Source organism: Nycticebus coucang, chromosome 5 (assembly GCF_027406575.1).
Source record: "Nycticebus coucang isolate mNycCou1 chromosome 5, mNycCou1.pri, whole genome shotgun sequence".
Classification (NCBI taxonomy): domain Eukaryota; kingdom Metazoa; phylum Chordata; class Mammalia; order Primates; family Lorisidae; genus Nycticebus; species Nycticebus coucang.
Window position 1 is genome coordinate 1,625,280 of NC_069784.1, and position 27,020 is coordinate 1,652,299.

The 27,020-nt window shown below is 47.7% G+C and overlaps 1 protein-coding gene and 1 long non-coding RNA gene across 4 annotated transcripts in view; one reads left to right on the forward strand and one right to left on the reverse strand.

The window, feature by feature from the left end:
• PDE4B (phosphodiesterase 4B) overlaps positions 1 to 27,020 on the forward strand; it is a 383,978-nt gene that overhangs the window by 318,336 nt on the left and 38,622 nt on the right. The window contains exon 1 of one of the 3 annotated variants that reach the window (XM_053591243.1): positions 26,791 to 26,810. The exons of the other annotated variants lie outside the window; for them this stretch is intronic. The gene's annotated coding sequence lies outside the window, so the exon portion shown is untranslated. Of the gene's footprint in view, positions 1 to 26,790; positions 26,811 to 27,020 lie in introns of those variants that run through there. 3 annotated transcript variants of the gene reach the window in all.
• Positions 13,185 to 23,765, reverse strand: LOC128585867 (uncharacterized). Its single transcript, XR_008380131.1, has 3 exons — positions 23,664 to 23,765; positions 15,089 to 15,453; positions 13,185 to 13,521 (listed from the first exon to the last, which is right to left on the reverse strand). It is a non-coding gene; the product is annotated as an uncharacterized LOC128585867 (long non-coding RNA).

The window sequence follows — 27,020 nt, forward strand, 5'->3', positions numbered from 1 at the left end:
CATTTGGTGGAAACACACTTGGCTTAGGGAACTACTTTCTACAGGTCCCAAATGTTCTTGGCACCATTTGAAGCTTCATTTTGTGCATTATTTTTCTAGCTTCTTTAAAATGGAAATACTAATTACGTACCAGATAAATTCCTGATCATTGGAGTCTGTGTGGCCACTGTGATTAGAATTAGGTCATGGGCTTTGGAGGGTGGGCAGTGTGTAAGAACCCAGGACAAGTTTGACCCTGTAGGCCTCTCTTTGTTTTCCAAAAGGGGTAGGTAGATTGTAAGTCCCCCAAAGGAGGCCTGGTGGGGGTGCAAAGGAGACCGACCCTTGGAAGACACACACTGAACCAGTGGTGTTCAGACTTCTTTGATCCTCAGGAAGGGTACAGATCCTGCATCCAGACTCAGTCTCTGCCTGTCTGGGTGCTCCATCAGGTGATGTTAACCTTTACGTGTGTGTCAGACCTGGTACTGTCTGTTCAATTCCAACTTATTCTTTTGTTATTTTAAGACCTACTCCATAGACATAACAACTCACTGCTAGATCTCTAAATGCGCGCCCCAATTTCTGTGCTGTCCGCAACCTCCCTCCTAAACAGACACACTAGTACAATACAGTACAGTACAGCCAGTTTTCAGGCTCACACACTCCGTCCTTCCCACTAGAACACTTGTAGTTCCTTCAGCACCGTTCTGGCTTCCGCTGCCCTGCACGTCAGCTCTGCTCAGGGCACCTGCCTTATTGCCTCCCCCGTTGCATCTAAACATCTGCCAGGAGCAATTTTACTCGTTTGTATCAACTTAGGTACCATCTCCCCTTTCTTCCCCACACCCCAGCCAGAGCCCTACTCTGTCACAAAGGCTAGGGTGTCCTTATGTCATAGCTTACAGCAACCCCAAACTCCTGGGTTCAAGCGATCCTCCTGCCTCAGCCTCCCAGAGTGCTGAAGAGGTACTGATGTTTGCAAAGGACCGGAACTCTTTGGGGGTAAGTTGAAAAAATAACTGCAGGTGTGAGTCACCGCACCTGACCCACACCTCTCCTCACTGTACCTGACCCACAGCTCTCCTCCCTTCACCGTACCTGACCCACGGCTCTCCTCCCTTCACCGTACCTGACCCACGGCTCTCCTCCCTTCACCGTACCTGACCCACAGCTGTCCTCCCTTCACCGTACCTGACCCACAGCTCTCCTCCCTTCACCGTACCTGACCCACGGCTCTCCTCCCTTCACTGTACCTGACCCACAGCTCTCCTCCCTTCATCGCTCCTGACCCACAGCTCTCCTCCCTTCACTGTACCTGACCCACAGCTCTCCTCCCTTCACTGTACCTGACCCACAGCTCTCCTCCCTTCACCGTACCTGACCCACAGCTCTCCTCCCTTCACTGTACCTGACCCACACCTCTCCTCCCTTCACCGTACCTGACCCACAGCTCTCCTCCCTTCACTGCGCCTGACCCACACCTCTCCTCCCTTCACCGCTCCTGACCAACACCTCTCCTCCCTTCACCGCTCCTGACCAACACCTCTCCTCCCTTCACCATACCTGACCCACAGCTCTCCTCCCTTCACCGCTCCTGACCCACACCTCTCCTCCCTTCACCTTGCTAATCACATCTATTTAGGCCTCAACTCAGGAGTCAACACCTCTTATTCTGAGGCTGTGTCTGTTTTTTGCACTCTCCTTAGCCTTCTGGTCTTGGCTTTATTTCAGCCTTATCACACTGTTACATGTTTTTCTTTTCCATTATACTCATGGAAGACAAAACCTGTGTCTTTATATCCACAGGACCAGGCCTAATGCACACACCTGATTGGTACATTTTGGGCGAGTGAGACCCACTGTGGGTGGGCACTTGTATAGAATGACTGACTTCTTCCATTTCAAAGATAAAATCGCTGCTGCCCATTAAAAATAAAAAGTCCAGTCATCTGTCCAAAGTCACTCAACTCTTATGGGAATTGGAATCCAAGTCTTCAAAGCTCATGCTCTTCTCACTGACCACCCTAACTCAGGTGCTCCCGTTAAGCCCACTGGGAGGCCAGTTGGGGGGTGCTGCCCTTGGCAGACATTCCCCAACAAACGGAAGAAAGGTTCCACACCTTCTCAACCTGAACAGCGCCTCTGTGGGCATTGGCACAGGCTGATACATCTTTTACATGGATCTGAAAACATGTAGTCGCTGGCAGTGTTCGCCCTGCAATGCTGTCACCGGCGGTCCCGAATGCAGGGACTGGGCAGACAGCAGGGCTGAGCGGAGGGGTATGCAGGGAAGCCTCCCTGGCCCTCAGCCACTCCCCAGGGCACCTCACCGTGGCCCCTCTGTCACAGCAGCAGTGGCATCGGAGTCTCACAGGAGCAGGAACCCTGCTGTAAACTGTGCCTGCCAGGGATCTGGGCTGCAGCTCCTACGACAGTCCAATCTCCCCAACCCATAGAAAACTTGTCTTCCGAGACACCAGTCACTGGTGCCAGAAAGGTTGAAACCTCTGTGTAGAACACCAAAACCTGTTCCTCCCAGCGAGCTGGGGTTTCCTCTCTGTCCTCCCCTCTCCCTCACCCTTTATAGCCACGTTGTGCCCTCCACTTCCACAAGCTCACCTCCTTTTGTGACTGAACGGCATTCTCGTGCACACACACACACGTGTGTCCCAGGTCTCTGTTATCCACTTCTCTGCAGACACTTAGACTAATTTCATGTCTTGGCCAATGACAGAGGACAAAGCAGACGCCACTCACATTCATCTGACACTGGACGCCTGCTGGTGCGAGGAGCTGTGACACAGAGACAGATCAGACCCAGACCCAGCACCAGGCTCTACCCTGCCTGAGTACGTGATTCCCCAGAGGGGCTGAGTCTCTAAGGAGAGGACTCCATGCCAGGGCAGTCTCTCCATGCTGGCTGGACGGGGCCATCACCGCTGGCCGTGTACAGCCCCATTTCTAGTCCGCATGTGTCCTCATGTGTGCCCCTGACTATCCCAGTGGGGTTTCTCAACCACATATAGCATCCCTGATAAATAATATTTACAAGGATTTACAAGGATGAGCTCTGAAGATCAAGCTATTAATACCACAAAAGAGGCTGTTTTTTATCTCTAGTAAAAGAGAGAGAAGAGAGTCAATATGTGCACACGTGTGTGTGCTTACACATGCGTGTCCATGACCGTGTGTGTATGTGTGTGCATACACGTGCATGTCCGTGAGCGTGTGTGTGTATACACGTGTATGTTTGTGAGTGTGTGTGCATGTGTGCATACATGTATGTGCGTGTGTGTGCACATGTACGTCTGTGAGCATATGTGTGCGTGTGCATACATGTGTATGTCCATGAGCGTGTGTGTGGAAATGTGGGTCTCTGCGATGCTCATGAATGGACCACCATGCAACCTACAAGCATGTTTTAGGCGTTGTGTGGTGGCGACATTTCACCAGTCTACCAACATTAGCTAGGCAGATTATTTTAATTAGTAATTTTTAATAATTTAAGGACACCCTTTTCCCATTATTTTAGAAACCCAACTGGAGGTCCTCATTTGCCCGGCAGGTGTTTTTCGAGGGCCTCCTCTGCTCCTGCCCCCCTGAGAGCTCTGCCCTGCAGGACACTGAGTTGGACACTCAGACCTTCATTCCATTGTGGCTTATTCCTGCTCCATTAGACCCTAAGGGAGAAAAAACCAATTTTATTATCTCTGTCTCCCAGAGGAGGAAGCCGAGGCCCAGAGGTTTAGTGACTTGCCAAGATCCTGACCCTCCTAAGTGGTCGGGGGGCGGAGATCTTCCATCTCCTTGCCACTGGGGCTGTGCTTTTTTTTTTTTTTTAACTATGCCAGATTTCTATCTCATGTATATTTTTTTTAATGCAGGAAGGATTAGAGAAAAAAAATGGAAACACATAAACGTGACCTCATGATAGAATAGTAACAACGAGATGAAAATGTTAAAGTTCATTCGAAATACGACCTAAACTAGGTCATGAATTCAGTCTCTCATCTCTCTGCCCCGGGGCATAATCGAGCTCCATCCTCCAGTGACGTGTCTGGTTGATACACCCATGTGAGTTACAAGGGCAAGGACCTTTTTCTTGCAGGGATTGCTGTAGCGACTTTGCAGAGGGAGAGATACAAACATTACTAACACGTTTGCAGGCTTTCATAACTCTAGGCAAGACTCCTTCTAAAGCTTGGAGCTTCCTGCTCACCCAAATGCCGAACCTGACTGACTGAAAGGTGGCTGTGAACCTCTCAAACCGCAGAGGCTGGCCCTATGCTGGGCTTACGCAATAAGCCAGAAGCAGAGAGAGATTAGGGTGGATCACTGAGGGAACAGGGAAAGCTGAGCTGCTTCCAAATTGCAGTGTGCTGGCCTGTACTTATTTCTGGAGGATCCTAGAAGGGCCTGAAGCAACAGGGATTGCTGGCTTTGGAGGCAGGAGGCCGTGGAGTGGCACAGCTCACCCACAGTCTGGCCCCCTGGGCATCACTCCCAGTTGAGTGACACTCATGAAACTTTTCCCTGCACCATTTTCCACACTTGTCAAATAAACAAGAAACACAAAAAGAATTTTAGATTGCCCAGTTTGTAAGTGTCCCTGATGGTCCTTGGTGCAGCTGGAATGTTGCTGCCAGCTGGCATTGCTTCTCAGCTCACTATTATCTGTCACCGTGACATGGACTGTGGTGTTATGGGACCTGGAAGACTCTAAAAGCCTGTCTTTGGGCTTCTGATGACTTATTTGGTTTCCTGTGCATAGTTGCTATTAAATTTAGCTTGGATTTATGGAGCAAATCTGGATGGGCAGTGGAGAGTGGACACAAGGAGTGTCCTCGGTGGTGGCTGGAATTAGAAAAATAATCTTTTGTTGTAGAGATTGCAAAGCCCTTCCCCACACATGGCCTCACTGGATTCCTGCAAAGTCCTGCAAGCATGGGTGTCATTAGCTCCATTAGAAATTTGATGTTGCAAAAGGTGACGTGACTGGCCAGAGTTCACCAAAAACAATGGTGTCAATATAAAAAGCAGAATAAAAGCCAAAGTCATTGCTTCCTTGGGGAACACCCGGAAGGGGGATCAGAACCCACCACACAGCTCTTCTGCTGTGCTGAGCTGACCAGCAGTGATGGCAGCTCTGTCCACACGCACTTGGTGCTCCGCCCTTTCTGGGCCTGCACACCTGCCCTTCTTGTGGTTTCCTCTCCCAGCCTCTTTATTTCTGTAACTCCTTCAGTTTATCACTCGGAAACCGCTTCCTGCATGAAGACCCAAGAGCTCGCTAGCTGTCATTGTGTGGGTTTCTGTGGCACCCAGAGATCTCCACGGCCGTCCTCAGCACTGCGGTGCGCCTGCCTGTGTTGGAATGTAGCCCCATCCCTGTGCTCCATCCCGACATAGCTGGGCCCGGCTAAGTGTGTCTTGAGGAAAAGTTGTATAATCTATAGCCGAGAGGAGTTTTGCTTCCACATTACCCTCAGGGGTAGGAGAGCATTGAAAACCCTTCCTCGCCCAGCCCCTCAACTTGGTATGCTTGACAAACACAAATTACATGTTTACAGTGTACAACATGATGCCATGAGATAGACAGATATACAGACACATACACACACATGCATGGACGTAAGACACCACACATTGTGAAATGGTTAAATCACGCTATTGACACATCCATTACCTCACATACTTTCTTGTGGCAGGAACATTTGAGACCTGCTGGTGGCAATTGTCAAGTGTGCAATGACTCTCATCATCCTGCTGTGCAGTAGAGCTCTGAGACTTATGCTTCCCGTCTCACAGAGACTTTGTATTCTCTGGCCAACATTTTAAACCATCTGAGAACTCAGTGCCATTTCCGGGAGATTCTCAGAAAACCATGCTCTAGCTGTTTGCCTGAAATGTTAGATCATTTCCAAAAGCAAGCCTTAGAGTTGGGAGAGGGCTAGAGTGTGACAGGGATGGAGGGTAGTGTTTGTGTAACTATGTCGGGAAGGAGGTAAGAGCACATATTTTTAGAGTTACTGGAAGACTTAGCCCTGACCTCCGCCTGCTCATGGTCTGTATTATCGCTGAAAGCCGAATCTCCAGTCATCAGGTATCAGTCTCGGGAAGAGACTTGAACTTGCTTCTGTGGTTATTTATAGCTACATTTCCCTGATTTGTGTCAGGTTAGATGACCCCACGACACCACCAAATGATGTTATCAGAGCAACACATAGATGGAGCATGATAAATACAGCAGATAAGGAGCAGGGCCTGAGACTCCAATCCGTGAAGTATGGAGCCCAGCGTTCACCCAGCATTCAGCCGAGCACCAAGTGTTAGGGACTAACAAGGAAATGAGTATCATCCTCACGTGAAATGAATCAGTCTTACTCGTTAGACTATTTCCACATGGCAGAATTTTAGAGGACATATAGAGTTTGACAAGACTTACACTGCACAGGCATTGTGCTGAATGGGCAGCAGAAACAGTCAGAGGCAATAGGAAACAGCTGTGTTCTAGGAAGCCTTTATTCCCAGTAAGAAGAAGTGGGACATGTTAGGTACATCATCATTTCTTGACCCAATTTAAATTTTGGCTTCCAATTCCCATTTTCATTGTTTCATTTCCTTCTGGAAATCCTTCCTATATTCTCCACGACCTGTAACCTGAAGCCCTAGCTCATCAACTCTCAGCTCTCATAGAACAGTTCTCTGGCAGCCCAAGGCTCAGTGCACCTGCTCAGCGCACCTGCCCCCTCTCCATTTCTCTGTGCAGATAACACCATTCCGGATGCTTCCTGCTGAGCCCAATCCTACCCATCCTCTAAGGCAGGCGTCCTCAAACTGTGGCCCGCGGCCACATGAAGCAGTGTGAATTGTATTTGTTCCCATTTTGTTTTTTACTTTAAAATAAGATACGTGCAGTGTGCATAGGAATTTGTTCATAGTTTGTTTTTTTTTTTAAACTATAGTCCGGCCCTCCAATGGTCTGAGGGACAGTGAATTGGCTCCTGTTTAAACAGTTTGAGGACGCCTGATCTAAGGTGATGTATTCTGGGGTGGGGGGCACCTGGGAAGCTTCTGGATGCTAAACATAGGGCTCCTCTTTCATAGTGAAGTCTCCCAGGCAGGAACGCAGACAATGTGAAGTGTTCCTCGGCTTGAACAAGCAGTTCCCACCCTCCCCAAACCACTGCTTCATGGCACTGCTAACGTCCCCCTGACCACGGGGGCCCATGCTCAGTGTTTCTGGTGCAGAGTGAATATTGAAGCTCTCCAGATGAGAGGGAGAAAGAAAAGGAAGGGAAGAAAGGAACAGCGGTGGGACGGGGCAGCAGGATGGGCAGCCGAGCTCCAGCCTAAACAACTGAGTCCCGGTTGAAGCCCCAGCTCCCCTCTCTAGCTGTGGGGTTCCAGCCGGCTGCACAATGCCTGTGAAAATCCCTTACCAGCAAGAGGCTTTGATAACACTTCACCGCGCTGTGAGGAGAAGAACTAGAGGCCGTGCACGTGAGGGCTCTGTGTGCCCAGTGTCCTTGTGGGTTTGTGAGTGTCACCGGCTCACTGCACCTGCACGGTGACCTCCATGAGCAGGGCAGACGGCACTGAGTAGGTGATGTTGGGAGGTTGGGATCAACTAGAGAGACTCTTGGATGGAAGCCTTCCACCTCCATGGGCCGCCTCTCAAGGGCCTGGCAGCAGCAGTCTGAAATGAGGCTGCCCAGGTCCACCTTTGTAATGTCATCTGCTTTCCCAAATGTCACCAGCATTGCTTTCTCATTTCCCTCCTAATACACATTTTATTTTTTTTTATTTTTTTTTCAGGTGGAGAAACAATTTATTAAGGAAAACCATTATTACAGTTAAGTACTAGGAAACAGGATTTACATTTCTTACTGCTTCGCATACAGCAAGACATTCCATAAATAGTTGAATATGTTTTTTAATGTGAATAAATAGAGTACCGTTTTTCTTAATACTTTGAGCCCTTTAACCTATTAGCTTTTTGTTTTTTTTCTTTTTTATTGTTGGGGATTCATTGAGGGTACAATAAGGCAGGTTACACTGATTGCAATTGTTAGGTAAAGTCCCTCTTGCAATACTCTGGTTTCTCTTCAGATCGCACAAATCTTTCGCCTTTTTAAATTTTTTTTATTATTAAATCATAGCTGTGTACATTAATGCGATCATGGGGCACCATACACTGGTTTTATAGAGCATTTGACACATTTTCATCACACTGGTTAACATAGCCTTCCTGGCATTTTCTTAGTTATTGTGTTAAGACATTTACATTCTACATTTACTAAGTTTCACATATACCCTTGTAAGATGCACCGCAGGTGTAATCCCACCAATCACCCTCCCTCCACTCAGCATCCCCCCTCCCTTTCCTCCCTCTCCCCTTCCTCATATTCTTAGGTTATAACTGGGTTATAGCTTTCATGTGAAAGCCATAAATTAGTTTCATAGTAGGGCTGAGTACATGGGGTACTTTTTCTTCCATTCTTGAAATACTTTACTAAGAAGAATATGTTCCAGCTCCATCCATGTAAACATGAAAGAGGTAAAGTCTCCATCTTTCTTGAAGGCTGCATAATATTCCATGGTGTACATATGCCACAATTTATTAATCCATTCGTGGATTGATGGGCACTTGGGCTTTTTCCATGACTTAGCAATTATGAATTGGGCTGCAATAAACATTCTGGTACAAATATCTTTGTTATAATGTGATTTTTGGTCTTCTGGGTATATACCTAGTAGAGGAATTATAGGATTGAATGGCAGATCTATTTTTAGATCTCTAAGTGTTCTCCAAACATCTTTCCAAAAGGAATGTATTAATTTGCATTACCACCAGCAGTGTGAAAGTGTTCCCTTTTCTCCACATCCGCGCCAACATCTCTGGTCTTGAGATTTTGTGATATGGGCTAATCTTACTGGAGTTAGATGTTATCTCAAAGTAGTTTTGATTTGCATTTCTCTGATGATTAAAGATGATGAGCATTTTTTTATATGTCTGTAGGCCGCGTGCCATCTTCTTCAGAGAAATTTCTCTTCAAGTCCCTTCTAATACACATTTTAAAGCAGCAAACTGCTCCCCATGATGAAGTGGTGCGATGGCACAGCAGGGGACAGAGGTGGCCTCTGCCAGTGGAATAAGAAGTCAGGGCTGCTGCCCGAGGGCCACTTTCTCCTCTCAGCAGTGCGTACCGGACCTGCTCTGAGACTCAGCTTTACTTTCACGCACGGAGCTTCTCCTTCCTCAGGATAAATCCCCGAGGATGTGGATCTGGGAACCCTCAAAGAAACTCACATACAGAGGACTTCACCTCATGCTTTACCAGTTGTAAGAGCTGCTGCTTGTCAGCGACAACTTCCCCACATCCAGATCCAGTTTTCTTTAACACACCCTCTTCATCTAAGTGAGGTGTTTAAGTGGATGCCAGACTGCACTAACTGGGGAAGCCGGCTTTCTTTGGAGTGTTCAGAAGGTTTTGCTCACATGGGTGCTGTGCTGGTTTTCTATTGCTGCAGTGACAAATTACATAAATGTAAACAACACGAGTCAGGGTTCTGACAAGGCTGTGTTCCTTTCTGGAGGGAAAGTCTATTTTCTTGCCTCTTCCTGCTTCTAGAGGCTGCGCACACACTCTGACTCTTGGACCATCCAACTTCAAAGCTGGCGAGAGCAGCTCTCACATCCCCTCACCGTGTACTGACTTTCTGCTTCCCGGGTCCACAGTGGAGGGCCTTTGTGAATATTTTGGCCCACCTAGATAATCCAAATGATCTTCGGATTTGGAGGTTATCTCATTGGCAACCTTCACTCCACCTACTACCTTAATTCCTATTTGCAATAGAACAAAACGCTTTTGCAGGGTGCCGGGAGTAGGGTGCAGATGTCTTTCGGGGGCCGTTATTCTGTTTCCTGCAGGTGTTGAGAGTGACTTCAGGATATGAAAATTGCCTTCAGAGCTGGAAACATCCAGGATGAGTGTCACTGGTACTTGCTTTAACTGTGTGTCCACTGGGGACTGAGGAGGTGGGAATCGGGGTGGAGGTGTACCCAGAGTTGCTGAGATAATCTTGGGCGGTGGTCACATGCTCTAGACCTTTCTCCAGGAGCCAACGAGAGGGCAGCACTCCTGGCCAGAGAGGGGCGACGGTCAGCAGCAGTCCCTGCCTGGAGTCCTGTCCCTAGCCATATGGGAGTCAGGCCAAACTCACTTGTTTCCCCCTCCCTTAACTCCCTCACATCTGTCTCACTCCAAGGCTAGAAACCTTGGTGACAGTTTTGGACCAGTTCCTTCTCCCCAGCCCTCTATATCCCTCTTTTGTGAAGACATAATTTTTTCCTTCCAAACATTGCATGCAATTTAGCTCTTGTACCCATTCTGTTGTCACCACCCCATCCAGCCTGCGTGGGTCCCCCAGGAGCAGGGCCTTCCTGAGGCTCCTCGCTCCACTCCCCACTGAGAGCCACAGCACCCCCTCCAGCCTCCGAGGGTCTCACATCTCCTCCCTCCTGCTGGAGAACCCACGACAGCTCCTTGCTACTCCTACATTGAACCAGACTTCCCAGCCTCACCTTGTAATCTGGCTCACTCTGTCTCTGTTTTCCCTCACTGTCCCGCCCTCTCCAGCCTGTCCTCCTGCAAGCAGGAATAGGACTCCATGTGGGGACTGCTGCTGACGGTCACAACTCTCCGCCAGGAGAGCGTCCTTGTAATTTGCCTGACTCTCAATTCAGTCCAGCTCTGTGCACCTCCACAAACACTGATAAAGTGTCTGCCCCATCCAAAGCACAAGAGACTCAGCTGCCCCCAGACCTCTCTGATGACCCACCCTGCAACCCACCCGCCTGTGCTGTTTTCCTTCCTGCACCCTTCTGGACACACATTCCTGGAGGATCCAGTGGTTTATGTTTTGCTCTTTGTAACCCCCTACGGGGACCTGCTGGTTAAGTCCAGTCACCAGGTCTCCTTTCTGGCCTTACTCACCATTCCCTTCCCACCACTCTCATCATGAGCTAATGGTGTTCAGTCCACCCCACAAGGTTGTTTCAATGATTAGAGGTATTTGTTGGGAGTGGACCCTCCAGTAATGGTTGTGATGATTAACGTCATGCTTCTTACTCATCCTTCCAGTGGTCCTTTCATTTTTGATGCTCAGGCTTTTAGGCATTTGTAGTTAGAGAAAATAACAAAAGGAATTTTATCACTGTAAGAGGTGGGCATGGTTCCTACTGTGACCCCGCCCCTTTTACTGAAGTAGAAAGTAAAGGTTAAGGAGACCCTTAAGTCTTGATTGGAAAATTCCGTACTTGACTCCACCAGTTACAGTAAGTCAATGCATCTAATTTCACCTATTCATAAGCAAGCATTCAGTGAGTGCTTGCTGTTTGCCAGGCACCATTCAGGGCTTACCATTAGCAACTCCAGTCACCTTTTTTGTTGGTGAGCCACGCCCTCTTCCTCACCTCAGACCCAGCCCGCCTGTGCTGGGAGGAAGTGGATGTGAGAACTGTCCAGTTCAGAGTTCTCACTGAGGGCTTGGTCCCGAGCCTCAGCCTGTAACCTCCCCACTCTCTGCCCGCCCGCGTTCTTCACCAGAGCTTATGGCTGCCAGGGGCCAGCTGGGGCCTCTGTCTACTGGCTGCCAGGGCTATCCAGTTTTAGAAAAATAACGTCTAATCCAAACTACTATTTGAAATTCATTCAGAGTATAGCAGTAATTCACTCATTCAATAAATTCTATCAGTGAATACATTCTATTCAGTAAATCTTTGCTAAATTAAACCAATCACTCGGCAAGTGACTTAATCTTAGGACGTCTGCTGTATGTTTCTGCAATAAGCTTTGCAACATACTCTGTTTTTATAAAGGTCAATCTATTCCTGTGTTTTCTACTATTTCAAATAATACTAATTCTCTTAATTCAAGGAAACTTTTTTAACTAGATTACATGACATTATATGATCCATACCAGAAGAATTTTTAGAATAAAAAACAACATCAATAAACCTTAGCTAATAAGTAAACATTAAAAAATTACTCTAGGAATCCACCATACAGATTATCCCGCTTTTAAGATGGTTCTGAATCTGTGTCCAATCATCGCCATGTGTGAAGGTGGCAAAGAAGGCAAAAACAATCAACGTGCAAATCATGTACAGTCCTGGTCTGTGTGTGCAGCAGGAAGACTCATTTAAGGCAATATTTTCTCCCTGGTCTGCACATTTTTGTTGGCAGCATCTCACTGGTAAATATTGGTTTAAACCAAACACTGAAATCTTTAATCTCATTTACACAGACATTGCATTATACTGCATTAACCCTGTGCTAGGAAGGGAGACACAGGGAAAGAGTAAGAACAGCTGATAGCTACGCTCTTTCAAGGGGAAAAAAGGAAAAATGAGAATTAAGTGAAATTCTTCAGAGTGAGAAATGCTAGGAAAACCATCTCTGAAATGCAGAATTTTTGTTTTTCCAAAGTCTGGAGCTGAGTTCAATTAAGTGACGTAGTTTACAAACCAGAGGACATTAGGGTAAGAACGGAAGTCCTGCTAAATTAGGAAAACTTGGCGGGGGAAGCCAGCGAGCTGTGACAGGCAGAGTGGTGGCTTCTTTCTCTAACTCTCAAACAATTCTTGTTTGCTGCTGTGGCGAGTTGGGTTGCCATGAAACCTGGGGCCTAATTTTATATTTCGTTGGAAGTTCTGACGGTCACAGAAAGCGAGTGTTTGTCTACCCACAAAACCTGCAAGAAAGCGTCCTGTTAACCCTTCCTCACACAGACGCACGTACACAGGCAGGAACCCCAAACCCCAAACAATCTCCGGCCCCCTTCATCCTGGGTCTTCATTTGAATCTAGTGGCTCTTAGGGGATGGTCGTAAATCCCCTCCGGAGCCTGTAAGTCCCCACGACTTCCTCCCCCAGCCCTCCCACCTCCGCACTCCCTCAGTCCCAACTCAGACACAGTCCTGGGCTGCTTAGATATTTGCTATGAACGTCTTCAGGAGGGATGATTGTTTTATCCCTAAAATCTATGATTATCCTAACATAATAAAGCCACATTTTGCAGTAAATGACAAGAGTTGAAAGAAGCAGGAATTCTGTTGAGATGAGTAGGCAGCCCTAATGAAGGCTGCTTTAGGAAATGTTGCTTATATTTATTTATTTTATTTTCCTTAAAAAAAAAAAAATTCAGCTCATAGGAGTGAGGAAGGAAGCCTCCTAGGAAAACAAAATGTTGAAAATGAAAGACTCAGATAGGGTAGTTTTTACCAAACCCAGGGAGGAGGGGGATTCCCTGGAGCAACTTTGAAAAGCATCATCTCCCATCACCCAGCCTGGAGCAAGCGTTCTGTGCACTAGGAGTTCTGCGGGGACGGCCCAGGGGACCCCCCTGCAGCTTCTTCAGCCAGGTGCGGCAGTGAGCATCAGTTCTGGATTCCAAGGGGCAGAGACAGCTCCAGCAGACACTCGTGTGTGACATCGGGCAGATGGTGCAACCTCTCTGAGCTCAGGATGCTCATCTATAAAATAGGGATAATTACTACTTACTGGGGCTGTTGCAAAGATTAAATAAGATAATGTATAAGGTTGCCCAGACATTGCCTGACTTGGGGTTGGTCAAAATTAAAGCTGATTCAGATGTCTCCAGGGTACTCAGTGGCTGAGACAGCCTCAGCCGTATTCCTACTAGCGCTGGGGGCAGACTCCCCGCTGGTCCCGGCTCTGCTGAGTCTGTGGGCCTGGGACAGTCACTGAATTCCTGTTTCAAAATGATGTATCATATATAATATACTTGGGTCATCAAATTATGATATATATTGGAATAGTGAATGGATGTAAAGTGCTTAGAAACTGTGACTGCTACTCAACAAATATTAGCTGTGATAATTATAGCTATTACCACCTCAGATTGATATGAGGGTATAACTATTTAGGTTACATTATTTTTGATTCTAAGATAAAGTTCAAGTTGTAGTTGAGCCCTTCACCCAGGGGGTGTTCTGAACGCCTCACATTGTGTGATTAGGTGAGAACTTGCCAATCACCCTCCCTCTTTCCTCTCCCCTCCCCTCCCCTTCCCCTCCCCTCCCCTCCCCTTCCCCTCCCCTCCCCTCCTCCCTTCTCTAGAGTATACTTGAGGTTTTTCTTTCACGTGGAGTGTAGTTGTTTATATATTGGTTTCATATTAGTACTGAGTACATTGGATACTTTTTTTCTGTTCCTGAGATACTTTACTAAGAAGAATGTGTTTCTACTCTATCCAGGTAAAGACAAAAGACGCAAAGCCTCCATCTTTTCTTACGGCTGAACAGGGCTCCGTGGGCTACATGTGCCACGGGTTTTAGTGCATTCAGGGGTTGATGGGCGCGTGGACTGCATCCACGTCACAATTGTGAGCCGAGCTGCAATAAACATTCTGGTGCAAATGTCCTTGTGTTACCACCTCTGTTAAGATAGCACGTGTGATGGGACGAGGGCGGGCCTTGGAGTGCTCCAGTCTTGGCTACAGCCTCATGATCTGTTCTAGAGCAAGGCTGCCCCACAGAAGTATGATCAAGCCACATGGGTAATCTTAAATCTTCCAGTAAACACATATATAGAAACAAGTGCAATTAACTTTAAAATGTAATTGACTTAACTCAACAGATCCAAAATGATACATTGCAACAGGCAGTGGAATGTGAACATATGTTGAGCTGTTTTGTACCATTGTTTTCCATACAAAGTCCTTGAAATCTGGTGTGTACGTCATACCCACAGCACACTGGACAGGAGACCAGCTGAGTTTTACCTGCTCAGTAGCCGCCAACTGAACTAGTAGCCACCAACTGGACTAGTAGCCGCTGTATGGGACTAGTAGCTGCCGTCCTGGACTAGTAGGTGCCAACCTGGACTAGTAGCCACTGTACTGGACTAGTAGCCACCATACTTGACTGGTACCCCTATGTTGGACTAGTAGCCCTGTATTAAACTAGTAGCCCCATACTGGACTAGTAGCCACTGTACTGGACTAGTGATCATGTATTGGAATAGTATTCCCAGACTGAACAGTGCAGAAACGTTAGGTTGTAAAGCAAGTCCTCTCACCTTGATCAGCCTCAGGTATCTAATTTGTGAAAGCAGGGTCATGCCAATGACTTCGTTTGCAGAAGTAAATGTGCAAACTTGGAAGTGCGGTGGCAGCTGGAGAGGTGGTTGGGGCAGGCTTTCTGCTCTTTCTTCACAGTCCTTGTGCCGTCGAAGGCAAAGTGATGCTCATGGGCTGTGCGCTGGAGTCCTGGGGGTGTGAGCCGTCACCCCGCATTGCACCAGTGGAGACCCCTTCTTCCCACAGAGACAGGCTCAGCAGGTAGTTTCGGGAGGTGACTTCCTGTCCTCGCACCCAGAGCCTTCACGCTCAACAGTAAACACAGTCACTTCAGATGCTTGCCGTTCCTCCAACAGCGTTCACTCTGCAAATGGAGATAAAATTAGGTGTAAGTAAGCAATCCTTGCATTCCTTCTGACAACACCTTAATTTGAGGCCTGTTACTTCCTAAAGTCTCAACTTTTCCCACAAACAGGAATCTCTGGCGCTAGCGATCTAACTCATTTTTGTTCTCCCCACACCGTCTTACATTTCTTACAACTTTCTGTCTCAGGCCCGGAACTCGTCTTCTTCTAGGCTCTTTTATACTCAGCAAGAGCACGGAACTTGGAGTCAGGCAGCCTAGAGCCAAGCTCCTAGATCCTGCATTTACTAGTCGTGGGGTTTGCGGCGAGACCCACTCCCCAAGCATCAGCCTATCCCTGTGTCAAATAAAGATGAGGACACGTTTCTCACCAGGTGTGAGGATAAGAGACGGCGTGTAGCAAGTCTGTGTCACTGTGAAGCATCAGCCCACAAGAAAATCACACGACGAGATTTGCAAACACTCTGCACTGTCCTTAGGTGGAACAGTTCTCCTTGACCACCCCCCCCCGCACCCCCTGCCCGCCAAACAAAGTCAGATTCCTTAAGTCCAGCGTACAAGCTCTCCACGGCCTGGTGCTGACCACACCACCTTTGCAAGGCTCTCTCTCTACTGCCTCACCCACACCAATGTTCTAACCAAACTGGACGGTCATTTATCTTCCCCGAACAGTGCCCTGTTCCTAAGTTTATACTTTTCTCAATGCCACCCATTATCCTGCCTCGTTTATTTCTCTCTCAACATCCCACCCATTCTTCTTTCCCTGGGCTACACATCTCTCCTGATCTTCCCCTCCTCTAGCTCTATCTGTGCTGCCTCTGAACTTTGTTTATAACTTGCTTAAGACAACTGTAAAAACGTATTTAGAGTTCTAGATTCCTGCAGCAGGGTGCCTGAATGTGGCTACCCAGAGCTGTGTGTGATTTTGTGGAAACGCTGTCACGAGGCATAAGGCCCCCCCATATTAAAACCAGCCAGCCTGGAAATCTAATCAGGGCATGAATGCAAAATAAAGACAGAGCTCATCAACTGTAATGCTGAATAAATCAGCAAAAAGAAGGTGGTGGTGTGCACGCTAGCGACAGAAGAACAGGGAACAGGAATCCCCCAAGTCATGTGTCCAGTGCCATTTAGTAGCAAAGGCCCTGTTCCTTCTGGTGCTGGAAAGGACATCTACGGATATGCTGAGCAAGTTAGCAGTTCAAGCAATATTTTTCGAGCTTCTACCAGGTAATAGATGCTGTGATGTATAGAAGAACAGCCCAAAAGGATATGTTCCCTGCTCCCTTGGAGGGTAGCACCAACTAGGTAAGAGACACCAGAGAAAGAGTTGCAAAGAAATATGTTGAGTTGGAAATAGAGGCCTGTGCACAGTGGTGTCAGGGGAGAGTGATCCAACCTCAGAATGTTTAGAAAATTTTGTATAGAAGATGATTGTAGGCTGAGTCCTGAAAGATAAGTAAGACTCAGCCATGTGAACAAAGCTGGGAAGGCACTTTGGGCAGATGGGACTGCGTAAGGGAACAGCTGCCTTCCATCTTGAGAGCAGAGCTGAGGGTCTCCTCTTGAGGAAAGGAGCCGTTTAAACTTTCCAGCTAACTCCCCTGCTCCGAATTCATACTTGTCAAGCAATCTTAGGATTAAGTTTGGTTTCTCACATAGGACAGCATGCGATGACCGGAGAGAGACACGTAAAGCTTTTTGTAAATTATTGTGTTTCTATGTTTATTCATTGGCCTCTGCTTTGTCACTGGGCTTTTGTGGGCTGGACATGAGCTGAGTGAACTCAAAACACACAGACGAAGTCACATGATGGACCTGAAAAACTATAGTGAACATAGATGTGCACACATGTACATACATGAACATACAACCCAATACCACCACGGTTTCAAGGCACGAATATCTCAAATGCTGAGCCTGCCCCACCCCCTGCAGAGGCTACTGAAGTAAAAAGCAATAACGCTGCAGTGTAAGAAAAGATGAGAGACTGGGTGATTTGGGAAAAACAGAAACGTATTTCTCATTATTCTGGAAGCTTGGAAGTGCAAGATCAAGACTTCGGCAGGTTCTCTCCGCCTGGAGTCGGCCCCTGTGCTGCGTCCAGAGGAAGAAGTGAGCAGCTGTGTCCTCACACCCGGGAGGGGCAAAGGGCAGAGCACCCTGCTGAGTCCTCCAGCCCTTTGTAAGGCTGCTAATCTCATTCATGAGTTCTTGCCCTCTTCACTTAATCACTTCTAAAACATTGGAGAGTGAGTTTCAACCTATAAATCTGGGGGGACACATCCAGACCGTCGCTACCAGCCCCTGGCGTGAACACTCACTGGTGCCTGCATGAGCCTCGTTCAACCCTTTTAACCACCCACATGAAAGAAAGTACACACCCCGTTGTAGAGAAGAGGCGATCAATAAGACTTAGAAAATTAACTAACTCACCCCAGTTCATAGTGCTAGTGAATGGCAGAACCAGACAGCAGCTTATTTGTGTCTGGACTCTGGGCTCTTACTCCGCTCACCTCATTGCTGGCCTCTCACACTCATCCTTCCCTTCAAGTTCATCTGCAAAAGCGAGCTTTTAAATTGCAAATCCGGCTAGGTCCCTCCTTGGATAAGGCTCCCCAAAGGTCCCAGTCCGGGATAGTCCTGGGCCTTCCCCAGCTGGGTGTGACCTACCCCCAGCTTCCCCCAGCCCTTCCCTCTGCTCCCTCCCCTGCAGAGCTTTCCTGCCCCTTGGCCCTAGTTCTTATTTCTTTGAATCTCATAAATTTCCAAGGTCGGCCTTCCCAAGACTCTCCTTATACTTCCCCGCTTCTGATACTTTTGGACCCTCTACTATAAATTTTTTAAGCACTTTGTACTTCTTAGTAGCTCTTTTCTCAATTATAGTATGTTTCTATATCATAATTAGTCTATTCCTGCCAGGATATAGCCTTCAAGTAAACAAAAAAACTCTATGATATTTACCACTTTACCTTTAGAGTTTCATGATGTGCCTAAAACAAAAATCTACTCAATGAGTAGATCAAAAATTCTACCCATTAAATATTTATCGTATCATATTTAATAAATAATAGCCAACATTTATCTGGTACTTGTACTATGCCATGCACTGTCCTAAGCTCTTTACATTTATGGTTATTTAATATTGTTATTCTCATTACATGGATGTGGAACCTGAGGCCTGCAGAGCCTGAGACTCTTCTCCAAGGTTAGGTCACAGCAAGTGGTGGTGCTAGAATGCAGACCTGGCAGCCTTGCTCCAGAGACTAAGTTTTCACTCCTACTCTATAACCTAATAATGAATCTTTCTTCTAAATACCTAATTTGCTAGAATAATAATTGGACAGAAACTTCTCTCCATCTCTGACCACTTTCTTGTGTCCTAGACATTTAATGCAAACACAGGCCAAGGACCATGTTCCTTAAACTTCCCTTCACACTGGTGGTCCACGCCTCTAACTGTTGAGTTCACATTCTCACCAGCAATTTGATGCCAAAGTCGAGTCTTTCTGGAGTGCGAGTTTGGGTAAAGCTAAAAGTTATCGTACGAGAGGGAGGTAGACCAGAAGGACATAGTGCCCTGAGGCCGGCATGCCAAAGATGGAGTTTTGCTTTGTCTGAGCCTGCCTTGGTAAAGGAAAGAGAAACAGACCATTTGCTCGTGGCTTAGTAAGAAAAGATTGTGGTATTATGAATCAGAGAACTCAGATTCCCTCTCTGTCTCATAAAATGTTGAGCAAATTACTAAACAGGTCATATCCAAGCCTCAATTTTCCCACATTCATAATGGAAAATGTTTGCCGTAATGATAATAATTTCTATCTCATGGGGTTTATTTTTCAAGGAAAAAATAAGATAGTCAAGAGAAAGTGGTTGGTAACCTGTCACGTTGTGGATGTAAAAGCCATTAGTGACCAGAGTGCGTCTGTTGTGGTCTCAGCTGAGTTTGCTAAGGAGATCGGCATTGACGTGACCTGCTTTCCACCGTCACTTCTCCCGAGGTCACTGAACCTTTTCTTCTATGAATCCACCCAGATTCCCAGAGTGAACCCCTGCCATATGCGATTGAAAAATTCTATATTTACAAAGACATGTTCACCACGTCCAGCCTAGAGAAAACCCACACAGGGCCTGCGAGCTCTGCCTTTGGGAGAATCGCACCACAGGCTTACATGTCCTCCAGTCCCTGCTATTTACTCTAAGAATGTTTTACTCAGGGTCAAAACAACAAGCTTTCTTGAAATGTTGAACTATGGGTGTGTTTCACTTAGCAAATATTCTCAAAAGAAACTATATGGCTTTGGGCATAGTAGCTTATGAGGAAGAAAAGACTTTGCTGACTATAAGGCAAAAACCATGACCTTGCCCACCAAATACACAGGCAACATTCCCAGCCCGGACCACCAAATAAACAGACCAACAGCCCCAGCCTGGCCCTTCTATGTAAGGAGAGGCTGATGCCCATATGTCTAAAACTGTTTTATATTTTAAAAAATAATCAGAACCTCCATAGTTGACCCTGCACTGACCATCTCCTTAAGCTGACCTGGTTTTCAGACCGAACCTGCACCACATATGCGTATCAAGGCAGCAGGCCAAGTCCCTCACACCGACCACCTCCGGGTGTTGACCAGTTTGTTACAGCCCCTTGGCGGTCACTCATGGAGGGCCGACTGTCCTTATCACACTCAGGGAAGAACACAGAAGGACGCTGACACCAGGGCACCTGGAATGTGGAGAGGGGCCCGATGTGAGGAGGGCTTGAAGCTTATGAGTGGAAAGGCTGCACATAGAATGAAGCCATTGTGGACCCAGCCAGTGCACACTCCTCACTTCCAAGTAGCAGATGAGCAGGGGAGGGAGCTGAGGAGGTGCAGACTCACCCTGTGGAGAGCTGAAAGGGGGTTTCCAGTGTACTCACTCAGCACCCCTGCGGTGCTGTGTCCCCGTAATCCAGTAGCAGGCTCCAAACCAGGCTGGGGCTCACTGGGCTCTTGCTGAATGGATGGATGGATGGATGGATGGATGGATGGATGGATGACAGCCTTCTCACACAGTTCTCCATGAGCAGAGGCCACTAACTGGTGTCAGTGAGGATTGGGTGAAAGCCAAATGATCCAACAAGTCAGGTGCACCGTTCAGAAGTGAGAACTTAGCAACGTCCCACCTGAGGCAGGACCATGGAGACCCGACAGGTCAGGTGCACCGTTCAGAAGTGAGAACCCAGCAAGGTCACACCTGAGGCAGGACCATGGAGATCCAACAGGTCGGGTGCACCGTTCAGAAGTGAGAACCCAGCAAGGTCACACCTGACGCAGGACCATAGAGGCAGGGTTTTGAAGTCTAACAGTGGAAGGGGCACTTCCATGGCCAGGCTCCCTTCCCCAGGGCCAGGGCAAAACTCTAGGACTCAGCTGTCAAATGTGTGTGGATACATCCCCAGAAAGAGACCCAGGAGCAGGAGGTTGGGGAGGGAGGAGGACGCAGCACGGAGGGCATTTCACACCATCTTCCTGGTCTACAGGGGGAGAGAGAGGGGCCTGGTGGCTCATTACCTGGTCTGAGGCCACACTGCTGGCCAGTCACACAGTCAGTGTTTATAAACAGCTGGGTCAGACCCCACAGGTTCCACTGAATTTGGAGCATCTGGGTCTATGTCATACCAAAAGCAGCATTTTGGTTGTTTTTCAGCTGTGTCAGATTTTAACTCTGTTGATGCTCATTGCTGTAGTTTAACAAAAGGGAGGAAATGGGTTCTTAGAAATCGTGCTGTTGTTTTTAAACTGGACTTTCCCTGTGTGTGGCTGCCTGCTGACAGCCTGCACAGAGAATCAGAAAGATGGACAGAGCACAAATCGCGAGTGTAGAAACTGGAAAATTTTCATAAAATGAAGGCACCACATAACCCAGGCCAAGAGCTAGATGGTTCCCAGCACCGGAGAAGGCATCTCACGTCCTTCCTGGTCACCCGACCCCTGAGGGGACCACCGTGTTGACTTCTAATACCCTAGATTAGTCCTTCCCTCCTCAGAACTTTATGTAAATTAAACCATGTTCCTTTCTCATGTACTTTTTAACATTTTGCTGTTGATGAGCTCTGTCTCCTCACTGCAGGCACCTGCATGTTGTGATCATTGCGAAGCTTTCACTTGGGAATCATGTGTGATTTAGGGCAGGACACTTACCCCTCCAAGCCTCAGTTTTCTTGTCTGTATTAATGAAACTTAGGGTTTTAAAGTTTAATGACATGAAATATGTAGAGGGCCTGTAACACCACTTTTTTAAGATATCAGTGGGGTAATAAGATCAGACTTTCTTGCACAATTCCCAGCTGGCATTTGAGGCACCTTAGGTCTGTTAAAAGCTTGTCCAGTGACTCTGTAACTGTGGCTGTCTGGTCCCATGACTCCTGACCACAGCAGCTGGCCATCCTTGACCACCCAGAGGTTTCTCATTACCCTTTCCCCTCACCCCTCTCTGGGTCTCTTTCTCCTCCCAATGCCACTCTGCTAACTTATACATATTTCTGGATTGCCATGAAAAGGCTGGGGAAATTGGACTATGAAACTAAATACTAGACAAGCTGAAACATTATTAACACAAAATTATTTAGCATTATTAAAACATAAAAATAGAAAAGATCATTGACTGAAAATAACAATGTTGCCCAGCAGTTTGTACAATGTGTAGATTGCACACATATGTATGTACATACACACATACGTGAAAAGACGTGCTCAGACGTGTTTAGATTGCACACATATATTGTATGTATACACAGATACATGAAATTGCGTGCTCAAAGGGTTACCAATGGAGATCTCTGCTTGGTAAAAATGTGAGATGTTTATTATGTCAAAATTTTGCTTCTCTGTAATTTTCTTATTGTCCACAATGCAACATGTGAAACAATGTTTGCAAAATGTATATACTCACAAGTTCATGTGCATGCTCCTAATCTACCTTCCCCGTGAGAATAGGATATTTTTCTTGCCTTCATTTTAAAAATAAAGATAGTCTCAGAGGACTTAGGTAATTGGCTGAGGTCACTGAAGAAAGGGGCAGGACACGGCCCCCGAGGAAATGTCACACAGCCCCTGTGCTGAGAGCTTCGTTAGGTAATCAGAAAAGGGAAGAGGAGGCAGCAGCAATAGCAGCACTGAGGAAAGCCGTTACACAACCTTAAACAGAAAAGACCCACAACAGGCAGCTGGGAATGCAGCATTTCTAAGAAGACATGCATTTTTCAGAGCTGCACTGAATCCCCTGTGTCACAGACCCAGACACAGGCTTGTCAGGAATCCCGTGGGCACCATCCGCTTTCCTGGTCTAACCTGTGACTCGGTGTGTCCTGGTCTAGCCTGTGACATAACGCGCCCCTTCTGCATCCGTCCTGTAGGATGTTGCAAGGATTAATGAGCAGTGAGCTTGGAGCTCCTTTGAGAAAAGAGCTATTTGATTGCCACATATTATTACCAGATTAATATTCATTACAATTGCTCATTCATTTTCTCTTCCTGTTTCTCAGGGCCAATGCCTACCAGACCTGAAGAAGGGAGAAAGTCTTCCTTTGCCACTCTGGGTGGAGTGAACGAGAGAAAGGAGGGCGGGAAGGCAGGAGGGGGGTTCTCCCTGCTCTTTCCCTCTGGAAACACTTGAAAACCAGGGTCAAGGGCATGACATTACATGGTCCCATCACCTGCTGTCACTGCCCGGAGACTGGCTTCTGTGGTGTGAAGTCTTGTTCTTGCTCAGAGCCGTCTCATGTGGACAGGAACAGAGCCACTCATGGGCATGCAACTTCCATGGTACCACAGCACCCCATGTTCAGAAGCCTTCCATGTTTTCTGTATCAAAACTCTTAATTTCATTTTTGACCTTGTGTTTTGTGAGTGAAGTCTGATGGCCCAGAGCCTTCTGCGTGTGCTGGCCCACTGCCTGCCCCTGGACAGGTTCTCTGCCAGGCCCTTAATTGATCCTTGGCACCCAGGAACCACTGCACCTCCTTTTGCTCACCCCCATACTACTGTTTGTCTGTATCCCGTCAGGGGCCCGGCTCTAGGAGCAGGGAAGGTCTGAGTCAGGCATGCCTGCCTTGCCAAGTCAGAAAGGGCACAGTGGCAGCTGTCCTTGCCCTGGGCTGGCACATAATGTAGGAGGCAAAGGTGGGGGTGAGCCTTTTGTCCACCAGCCCTGATCCAGGCACTTACCATGTCCAAGCAGGAGGTCACAGCATCCTTAGGAAAATAGCCCAGGACCTAAGGGATTGTCTTCTGTGGATAAAGATGTTGGAACCACAGGAAAGAGAAAAGTCTGGCTCGACTTTCCCAGGGCATGCCCCTGGCTGGGTGTGGCCTGTCACTCTGGCAGCCGGTGGGAGGGGCAGCCAGTGGGGCTGTGTGTGTCCTTGGTCTGGGGTGCAGGCCCGCCAGCCCCTGGGAGGCTCTGCCCTCACCCATGGGACCCCTGTGCCTGAAGGACAAGATATTAAACAAAATACACCAACCCACTCATTAACTGTGACAAACAGGATCGGGTGAAATGTGAACAGCGGGAGGCAGGGTGTCAGCATGCGGGGACTCTGTGCTGTCTCGGCAACTTTTCTCAGTCTGAAACTATTTTAAAATAAAAAGCATATATTTTTTTAAAAAGCACCATAACAGGCTGAGAGAGACATTGCAGAGAAAAGGAAAAGGAACAAGTGTCATAGTCGAGACCCTTTAGTGGCACTTTTCCCCTCCTGTGCTTTTATTTTTACTGAGCCCTTCCAGTTACGCAGCTGACCCTTCCTGTGGACGCCCCAAGTGTGAGGTCCTGCCTCTCCCTTCTGTTCCTCCTCGTGAGCTCCCCCGGCCCAGTGCCAGCCCTCTGAGTTCTTTGCGGCCATTAACAATTCTCCCATTTCTTTATCACCCACTAAGGACTGGCCACCACCCCCAGGAACTTTATACACTGTATTCTATTTAATATCTGCATAACCTCATGAGACAAGTATTTTTATTCTTATTCTACCAAAGTAGGAAACTGGGGTCCAGGACCACGTCAATATTCCTGATTCTTTTTCCAGATCCAGTGCTCTTCCCACAGGGCTGGACATGGACCATGCAGCCTCCAGGTGCCCGGTCATGGCCGACGGCCTGGGCAGGCACTCCATCCGGTTCCCATTCCTCCAGGTGGTCACTGAGTGTCTGCGAGGAGGTGCCCGGCGCTGGGTGTGGTGGTGGAGCTGTGAAGCCACGGCAGGGACCCACCTGGTCACTTTCTTTGGCCAGGGTTTGATGCCCCAGACCATTCTGCCACCTGGGCTCCCCACCTTCGTTCCTGGGATAAGGCTGTAAAATGGGCCAGAAAGGAAATCCTACCCTGTATTAAGAACTGGGGGAGTAACAATGTATAATAATGTAACTTTAAAATGTAATAGTTGTTGATTTTAAACTATTATGGTTTACTTGACAAAAAGAAGGCAGGAGCAAGGTCTTGCTGTGTGCTGTGTCCACGGACCTGTCGCCGGCCCCTCCACCACCCTCACACCCCCGTGCCAGCTCCTGGAGGGTGCATGTGCACGCTCCCTGGAGCAGGCGAGGGGATGGCGGCCAATTGATGTCACTCCTTGAAGAGCCTTCCCTTTCTTTAAGTACTTCTGTGGGTTTAATGACTGTACATGTTTCCTTTATGAAGCTTGAGTGGAAATCGGATCCCTTTTTTCCTCTTCATGGAGGAGAGTGTGATGTACCATCTCACAGCCTGTTTGCATATCAGCTGATTCAGAGGCTGAGCCGGTGCCACCCACCTCCCACCATGCTGGCCGGCTCTGGCCTGGGTCACAGAGACACAGGCTGTGGTGTGGGACACTGAGGGGTGAGGGAGAGGATGGTGGGAGGATCTGCCTCTCCAGAAGAAGTTTCCTTGGAAAAGGTGCTCTTCTGGAAGGAAACAGAGGAAGGAGAGGGTGTTTTGGACACTGCAAGAGTAAGTGAGGGGACCCATGTGCGTGTGTGTGTCTGTGTGTGTGTGTATGTGTGTGTGTGTGTGTGTGTCTCCTGAAGAGGAGAGCAGGGAGCCTCAGAGGTGTGTGCACGTCTGGCCAGAAGTGAGTTTCATTAAAAACACTTCGATTCTTGGCTCCATTTTTTTTGAGGAGTGTGAAAAAAATGGAGGAAGCTTCCGGAGTGGTTTTGCGGCTTTTCAAGTGTGACATACTGGACCGCCCTGAAGGGGACGCCCTGTGGGGATGAGCCGCAGCTATTCTGTGAAACGAACGTCTGAGGCCGGGGCTGCAGTCACTGGAGTCCACGCCTGTCCCTTCTCCTTTCCGCCCCAAGCATGGGGCACACGTAAAATCGTTCTTATGATACTAAAAACCACATGATCTTCCTAGAATTTCTGTGTAACTGCATAAAAGAGGGTCTAAATCTGACAGGAATGTTGTGTTGGCACTCCATACAAGATTTTAATTCTGCCGGTGCTGCTGTGCTTGCGTTTCAGAAAGCTCTCCGTTGTTCGCGCCACGGCAGTCACGTGGGCAGTCAGCTTCGCACAGCTGCCCCCGTGTCTTTAATCCTTCCAACATCTGTAGAACTAACTCAGTGTTCATTCACAGAAATTTCTTAAGCCAATAACCTGAATTGTTGGTTTAGACACACAAACATTTGAAAATGGAATTTATATATATATAATCTTGAAAGTAATATATATATATATTTACATGTATTTTTATATGAACCACAAAGACCTATGACCTGAAAATCTAGATTCTTAAGAGCAACAAACCAGAGTCCCCAGCTTCCTCCAAACTGACAGCCGGCCCCATTCACATCTGCCTCCACCTGAAAGTCCGGTTCGGAATTTCCCTGTGATCCTGGCACTTGCAGAAGGGAAGTTTCAGCTTTGTTTAGTATAACAAGAGCCTGCAGGACTCCCAGGCCAATAAATGTGTTCCCCTAAAACCCCAGACAGCTCCACTTAGATTGAAGTCTCATCTGAGACCTTATTTCGCCTCTAATTAGAGGAAAGATTCAGGGACAGAGAGAAGCAGCCCTGTGCCTCTAGCTCTTCCCCAGTCACAGTCATCCCAATGTGACAGTTTCCCAGAACGAAAGACTCAGATGCAATGGACAAACAGTTGCCCCCCAATTCCAACTGCCTCTTTTAGAAGAAAAGCAAAATGAGAAAACTCTTTCCTCATCTCTCCTGGAGACTGCACACACTCCAAAGTGACATCACACGCCCTGCAGAACCCCAGATGACTAAGGCGGAGTGAGCCTGAGAAAAACTCCCTGCCTTTGCTTTTAGGACACATTTATGCAGATGAGCTCTTAAGAGGCGTTCCCGCCTTCCTCCTCAGAGGAAGTTTCTTGGTAGATCACTGACACCTCATCCAGACGGGGGGGTGAGAATTTGGCACCAGCTCCCCGAGGCAGAGCTGCGATTTGCTGTCCTGGTGGGGAGAGGTGGAAGGAAGGAGTCAGCCAGCGTGTGGATAATGAAGGAGCACAGGGGCAGCTTCAGTAGCTCTGGGATCCGTGGTGGCAGCGGCGACTCTGCTATGGACAGCCTGCAGCCGCTCC